The sequence below is a fragment of the Typopeltis vanoorti genome, chromosome 6 (genome assembly GCF_054136105.1).
Source record: "Typopeltis vanoorti isolate ZY-2024b chromosome 6, IOZ_Tvanoo_1.0, whole genome shotgun sequence".
Classification (NCBI taxonomy): domain Eukaryota; kingdom Metazoa; phylum Arthropoda; class Arachnida; order Uropygi; family Thelyphonidae; genus Typopeltis; species Typopeltis vanoorti.
The window spans coordinates 148,278,377-148,286,978 of NC_143554.1; positions in this window are offsets into that span (position 1 = coordinate 148,278,377).

Genomic DNA, 8,602 nt, shown 5'->3' on the forward strand with positions numbered 1-8,602 from the left:
CACCATGAAACAACAGAACATGATGTTGAGGAATTTCAGTGCAATATCGTTCACCAGTCATAGTCCTTTTTTCCAGCAGTTGTAGCTGAGTGCATCCATTAAGCATAATAACTCTAGGCACCATAACCCCAGTACCGCCGTCTCTATCCCTTTGAAGAACATTCTCGCGATGATAAGCAGTACTACTTCACCCCAGATCACGTATCGTGCAGAATCGGAGGAAAGTGTAAAACGGCAATAATCTGTAAAGAGTACATTAGCCAATTGTTAAATTTTTATGGGTACGACACCAATTAAAACTCGTTCTACGATGAGTTGTGGACAAAGAGACGCAGACTGCATGCCTTCGGGCGTATAGGCCTACTTGTCGCAAATGTCTTGCCGCAATTTGTCGAGATATCTGTGTACTTGTGCGTGAATGGAGCCGACTTGCAAGCATACTTGCCATGGTGCTTCGATTGCATTTTCTGGTTTTAACTGTTTCGTGTTCTGTGATAGAGCAAAGAGAGCGCTTTGGAATGTGCAAATGTCCCCAGCACATTCCATTGGTTTGAAACATTGCCCAGAGCTTTGATACAACACTATGTGCGATTCCAAACTCTCGGGCAATATCAGTAATTCTGCAGCCTTATTCAACTACGATCATTCTTTCCCGTAAGAAATCATCTAGGTGATGTCTTTAAGACATTACAAGACATCCAAGTTTCCAACTTTATTCCTTTACGAAAAGTGCTTTCTTCAATCACAGTTCTCTTATTGAGCCTTTTACCTCATATCATGTTCAGTGCCATCACGTGACTCTTTTGCTCAAGATTCGAAAACACGAAAATATACCTGCTTTTTCTACTCAAAATCTTCAGTTATATAAATTGCAACAAGCTGATTCTTCTGTGCAGTTGTAAATCCTGAAATATAGCGTTCGTTCGGTTTTGGAGACCAGTCTACGACAGTATTGAGCTAAGAAGGAAGAGAAAATTGATAAGAAATGATTGAATATCTAGGCTGTGTAGAAGAAATGGATGCAAGGTTTTAGATGTACGGAGTGCATTTGATTGCAGGAAAGACTTGTATAACAAGGAGAGTCCGAACTTGAATTAATTTGGTGGAATAATTTGAAAAAATTACTTATTAGGATAAGATTTAATTCACAGAGTCATGGAAACTAAAACATCAAGAGAGAAATGGGGAAAATGTGTTTGAAATTTCAGCTATGGTATGCAAACATGATAAAGATATGCATGGAATTAAAGATGTTTATGTACATGGTGAAGGGTAGGAAATATACGCTTTAGGAATCGTAGAAGAGCAGTTAAGGAGAGTGAGTACCGCCAATGATATCAAGTGACTTGAGTCCAGTTAGGGTAGAAATCCCTGCAAGCGATAATATTCTGCCATGTAACAGTGTTGGAGCCTATGTGGTGTGAAATGGACACAACTAGGATTAAACACATGATGGGGTAATGCTACAGACCTGGCGGTTCAGTGCAGGAGAAAATGAAATGCGTCGCAATTAACACTGATCAGTAATAAACGAGCAGTCATGCGTGAATATAATTATTCAATCATTGTTGTATGGAGGTTGTTGAAAGGTCCAAAATTTGATATTTGTTTATAGCATTAGCAGGGGGTGACTGTTAAGAATATGACCATGTTACCACCAGTTGATGCCTTGCTTTCCTCGGAGCTTGTTAATTGTATTGATGCCCCAATTAGGACAGATTACATGCTGATCTAGAAAGCTAGAAATTATGACCATCTTAGGAGAACACTGTGTTTGGTCCATGTTATCTTTCACTGAATGGGAAAGATATCAGCAGTGCATGAAAATATCTGAAAAACTGCATGAATGAGGAAATATCTGAATGTATCCTTAGAGATCGAAGAATAAATACGATGTTGCTTTACTAAGCAAGAAATCCGTAAGAAGTAGATCATGTGGAAGGAAAATCACGAGATGTAGAGTGACACGATTTATGATATATATAAATCATAGATCAGAAAAGTAACGAGCGTTGTGAGGAAAGCTAAATCGCAGTATGAAAAGAAATTCGATGTGCAACATAAAGGTAGTTCAAAGGATTTATCGTTACGCACAAGCAAAAGAAAAAATAAATGTAAAAAAGTAAGTTTTCTTCAGGGTAATCTAGTGACATAAGCAAAGAGATTGTTCAATTAACGAGTACTCAATTTTCTAAGATAGATTAAATGGTGTATGTAACAATGTTTTTCGTAGTGTTACTACTACATTAGATGAACACTTAGAAGTGAATGAGAATGAGGTTGATGAATTTTGCAAGAATAAAAATTCGGTAGTAAGAACTGACGGAATATCAGTACTTAAGTTAAAGGCATGTTCAGAAGAACTGGCCAGGCCTTTGGATTTTTGGTTAACTTGAGTCCCAGTTCAGAAAAATGCCGCAGGAATGGAAAAAAATGTGATAGTTCTGTTGATAAATGTTCAATCTCTTCATTAATGATATCACAAGGATCTAACGCGCATTGTTCTGTTGTTTGCGGATAATGCAAAGATAGACAGGAAATCAGGGCTTTTTTTTTATTTATTTAGCACTTAGAGAATGATTTAAATAGACTGGAAATTTGGTCACTTTTCGATTGTGGATAGGAATTTGATTTGAAGTTCAAGGGTGACAGCGAAAATTGCAAATATCAGAGGATAATTGCATTGTTCAAACCAAACTTGACAAGTACTCTTAAGGTTAAGGAAGTCATTTTACCTCTTTGCAAGGCTTGATAAGACCGCACGTCGACTATTGTGCGCATTTTTAATCTCCTCTGTTCCAAGGATATAATATAAGGATTATGGAATTCAGTTTAGGAGGATAGATTGCTAGTATTTGGGCAGAATTAGGGTTAATGTGTTCGAAGTCTATACACTTCTGAATGGGTGCTATATGATATGGTATGAAGAGGTGTTTCGTTATACTGAACGTGAGGGGAGAACGTGGGCTATATATGGAAGTAAAGTTTGTTCATGGTCAGAAAAAGGCTTACAGCTACGTTCTTCCCTCGCAGAAAGTGAGCGAGTCAGTGAGTGAAATAGTTTGCATTTAGGGGTAGTGAGTGAATGTATTGTGAATGAGTTTAAGGGAAGATGTCACAGCTGGTTTGGGTGATGTCTAGTCTCCTTTCTAACCACTTGATTCCCTGGAGGTCTCAGAGAATGATGAGAATGATCATAATGTTTAATCATTGGAGGAATTTTTTTTTCTGGGATATTTCTTTCGGCTGGTTTTCTAGTTAGACTTTGTTGCAGACAATAGATTTTCTTCTTGAGTAGTGGATATAACCTAAAAAAAATCTAAATTCTCTGGTTTTTCTACATAATGAATTTAAAAGCAGTGTAATTGTTAGTATTTGAAAGGGATATGCCCAGTGTGTCAAGGGCGGATCGTTACACGTATTTGATCATTTATGGATTGTGACGTTGACGTTTTCAAATTAGCTGCTTAAACGTAATAAAGATGAAACTAAAGTGTCTGATCATGTAGGCAAATAAATACATAGTAGTAGCTACGGATTTATGTTGAATTCTTAGCTCCTCCAAGGTTTCTATGTAGCAATTATCTAAAAGGCAAAAGTGCGGTAATCCAGTGCTATCCCATCCCAGTTTATATATGTTTTAAATTTCTATGTGAAATAACCAGCATGTACCGAATGAATAATCCGTCTGATGTAAATGAGACTTTTTTCAAACCTCTATATGGGATCCTTAATTCGAAAATTAGAAATATTTTACATTTAGTTGGAGTAATCTCTATCTAGAAGACATGATAAATATATACCGGAAAGATGGGTTTGGGTGAATTTACGAAGTTCTTGTATTACTGATAGAGTAGAAGTTTCTCTTTTATTAATGCTATGGTAGAAAAAAAATATGTAGAAAGTACTTCACCAACCTGTTAAAAAAGAGGAGAATACACAGACCATGCTTTATGCGGAGGAGGAATTTCATGGTATGTGCATCAATTTGAAAACATTTGTGATTAGTGGGTATGCGTTTCACATGTTATTTATTTATTCAGAATTGCCTTGGTCACTATCAGACACAGACTATGCTGCGGGTTTTTTCCCTCCGGATACTCCAGTTTTCACTCACCAACTTAAAACCTTCCCGGATCATATTGAGTTTAGCGGCATGTTTCTCGTGGTATATGTAAATTTCGGTAATCCGTGGAGATAGTGCCGTTGTCACAATAGATGGATATAAATCTTCTTGTGGAAAGCGAAAGTCGTCATGATCTGAAAAGCTTCTGGTGTCTCATCTGGAACTAACACTTCTCCCTCTTCCTTTAAAAGCCTATTAAAAATGAAGGCAAACACTGGACTAGGAACGACTTGTGCGCTTTCACTGTTGCTTGGCGTTCACTTCCTCCAATGAAAGATGTTATTTTTTATTTTTTACGACTGAGGTTATTACGACGTCATCCATGTCTTTTGGAGTTTGAAATTAGTATCAATTATTGTCAAAAGTCTTGAAGTTATAAGTGGGACAAAATGAATAACTCCATAGTAAAATACATATCAAAACTGTTTTATTGCATTAATGCAAGGTAAACTTAATTTTGAATTCGAGACGAACAAGTTGACTTACTTGCACTCTTGCATTTTATCTTATCGCATTCTTGCGATAAGGTAAAACTTATCGCAAGAATGCGATAAGATTTATCTAGTGTCACACCGAACGTTAATGTCTTATAACACAATGATAATCAGGCGTAGTTTGTTTTTGGTTTAAAAGAGATTTTTATTGCGAACACTAAAAAATATAAAATGTTTAAATTACATGCATTGTTATTACAAACTTAAACTATAATAAAATAACTCAAAATAAGTAAAAGAAAATATTATTTTCTTTATTATTAAGAAACTTTTTCATTCACAAACAAATACAAAATGAAAGTTAAGTCGAACGCATTTCCAGATAAAAATTATCCATGTAGGGGAGTTTTAACAAAGCGAAGATAAATGTAACAGTGAGGCCTGACGAACATTATATTTGAAATTTTAGAAGTTGAGGGGAGGGAGGTGCAGTAGTAGTGAATATTAGTTAGGAATGATTACCATGGAGACATGGGTTTTTTTTTGTTTTTTGTTTAAATTTACGTCGAAAACTACTAAAACTATAACATTTTATTGGAGGTTGTTTGGTGAGAAGGCGCACTGTTACGAAGCTGCCGTAGATACGATGACATTGCTGATTTTTGGGTGTTTTCTTATATTAATTAGTATATCTTTAGCCTATTATTGTAGCATTTAGCTTATTTATTGTGTTAGTGCATTTAGTAATATAAGTGAAGAATTATTCTTAGTGTTTAATAGTCGTAAGAATGGCGCCAAAAGATCTTCACAAGAGTGCGTTGTGTAAACCATAAATTAAATGCTACTAGCGAGAAGAATTTTTGTAACGATTAGCAGAAACGTTGCAGTAGTGATGATGAAATATACTCGAGGATAAACAGACATTAATAGAAAGTGCGGTAATCCAATGCTATCCCATCCCGATGTATCCTTCCTCATCCTAAGTTAGGCTTTCGCGCAGGCCTACACATTTTACCGCACAAGCTTCCGTAACCGATTACCCGCGGAATAGGTTGGTTGCTCTTTATTCCCGGTAGTATCCCATGTCTGTCGAAGCGTGTGTTCACGGGGCCGGTTTGCCTGCTTTGGGGGAGGAAAAACCCCAGAATAAACTGGGGAAATAATGAAATCTCTAGATGAGATCCTTAGTTCGAGATGAAGGATCTCTTTTCCAGCAGTTGTGGTTGTTTCACAGCGTGCTTACTGTTGTTTCCTATCGCAACTTGGATTCAAATACGTGTGCTCATCTGTGTTCTAATATCAATTGTTTTTCTGGAATTTCTTACGAAAAAAATAATACTTTCCGGGTTAAACCTCAAATAGTTTTGGAATCACTGGAACAGTTCCTTTCCTCGCCAATTAGAATTAAATCCCTGATGAGCTTTCTTCGCTAGACCAATGATCACGGATGATATGTCGATGCCTAGCAGATTTATTTCCATTTTTCAGGATATTTTTATTTGTATGAGATGAAAATGTACCACATACTGGTGAGTAAAAAATCGCATATTCTATGTTATTCCGAATGAATTATTCAGAAATTAGTCGCATTAAAGATTGTTTCTGTTTGAGTTTTAGTATAAGACAAAAATGTCAAACATACAAACGTGCATAATCACAATGCAATTATCAGCTCTGCATTCCGTATGTCCCAACAAAAAGGTTGAATAATTTTCATCATCATTTAACACACAAACCTAATGCAATAGCTTCTACTAACCAGTTCCTTTCTAGTTGTACGTTGATTTTTTTGTTCCTTTTCAAATACTCCTTCTTTTCAGGTTTGGCACCCTTTCCGAATGTCTTAAACTGCTCAGTGAATAAAGAAGTCACGTGAAGTTTATCTCCTTTTTTGGCATATAGTGCTTCTTGATTACATTCATGCACATTATTGCTCCAGTCAATTTTGCATTTAACGTCTTCCTCATCATATGTGGAAAGTGATTTTAGAGATATCTCTATGCTCATATAAGTATTACCCTCAGATTCTATCATTAGAGCTACAAACGGTTTCACGAATATTAAATAATCAGACAGGATTTCTATTCTAAAACCAATTTCGTTCGATGGCATACAGTAGTTTAAGATATTTACATTTGGCTGTTTAGGTGGTGCTTGAAAAGAAGTGTTTTCTCCGGAATTTGTGTATATATTAACCGAATGAATCTCAAAAGAAGAATATGATCTTTCAGTAGAGATATATGAGCCTATGAGTGGAAAAGATTTGAATACTGTATCGGCATTCATTTTTTTGCACAAAAGAGGTCCAATTTCATCGAATGTAAACAATTGGGTTTCTAAAATATCAGAAAGTTCCTTATTTGACATCAAAGAAAACCGAATGAATTTAAAAACAGACTTCAAAAGGGTTCTTAAGTTGTATTTTGTTTCCTTTAATTTTTTTTCAGCAAGCGTATTTAACCCCCATTTATGAACAGCATCAAACAAACAATATTCTGAGGAAACTGTCAGTGTGTTTCTGCACATTATAAATCTCACCATGTCCTTCGAGCAGTCGAGAAAGTCTTGAGATTTGACGATTAATTCCGTACAGCTATCAATTAAGTCCAGACATCTGTAAATCACATGATACAAATCCATACGGCAGGCAAATTCATAAACTTGACAGACACAGTTGTTCTCCGCTGTTGTGTGTTCTAACAGAAAGGCTTCACTTTTCTCCTTCAGGGCGTTAAGTTGGTATTTCTCTGCTAAGTAATACACTTCCATGGCGATGTCTATCGATGGGAGTGAAATTTCATCTGTGTATAAGTACCTAAGAACGAGATTAACAACTTTGAATTTGAAACACAAAAAATAAACATATTTTAATATATTAAAATAAAGCAGACAGTAACCCAACTGGCGATGCGGATAGTCGCAATTTCCCACCCAGCATGATGCGATTTGAATCTCATCAGTAGCGCACTCAAGATTTAGTCTTGTGGGAGGCGAGTCGAACGTACGATTTCAGGATACCTACTCAAATTCATACAACCTATGACTACTGAGCATCTGCAATGATCGCTGTTTCATAAGTGATATAGAAATAGAACACAAGACACAACATAAATTTTTAAAAAATGAATTTTAATTATGAAAAGAATTTTTGAAAATTTTCTAGTGTTTTTTTTTTTTTTTTTTCATTTGGGGAGTATCCCTTGGCCCCACTCTGGGTGTGCCACTGAAACTCACTGTGAGCAGGTATATTAGTGAATGGGTTACTTGCCGCCCAAGATTGTCTTCCTCCCTTCCTCCAAAAGATCGATATCTTGTTATTAGCAGATGCAGTATGATGGTTCCATGAAAATTCATCGAAAAAGAGTTAATCGAAAGACAGTTTATCGAATGTAATCATCGAACGACAATTCATCGAAAATGCAATTCGCCGAATAAACAATTCATCGACCGACAACCTAAGAAATGGCAATTCGGCGAAAAGGCAATTCATCGAAAATGTAATTCGCCGAATAGACAATTCATCGACCGACAACCTAAGAAATGGCAATTCGGCGAAAAGGCAATTCATCGAATGAACAATTGATCGAAAGACAAATCATCGAAAGACATTTCGTACAGAAAACAATTCACCGAAAATTTTTCGATGAAATTTTCCATAAATCATCGAAATGCATTTTTCTTGCAAATTATTGTTTAAAAGTGTTCCGTAGTAATACCTAACGTTACTTAAAATGCAAACAACACACGGAAGTGGTCAGTGAAACATAATAATTATTTTGTTGCATTTTAGAACATTTTATTTAAGTGTACATACTGCTTCATTGGCTTATCTTACGGAACAAATTTCTTTCACCCGGTCTCAGTAATGCTAGTCAGACTGAAATTAGAACTTTAATATATATCTTTATAACTTTATTATATATTTTTTATATATATATTTATATATATATATAAATTATATTAATTATATTTAATTATATATAAATTTATATATATATATACACACACATCTTTTCCAGAAGGGAAGGAAGCTCGGAGACAA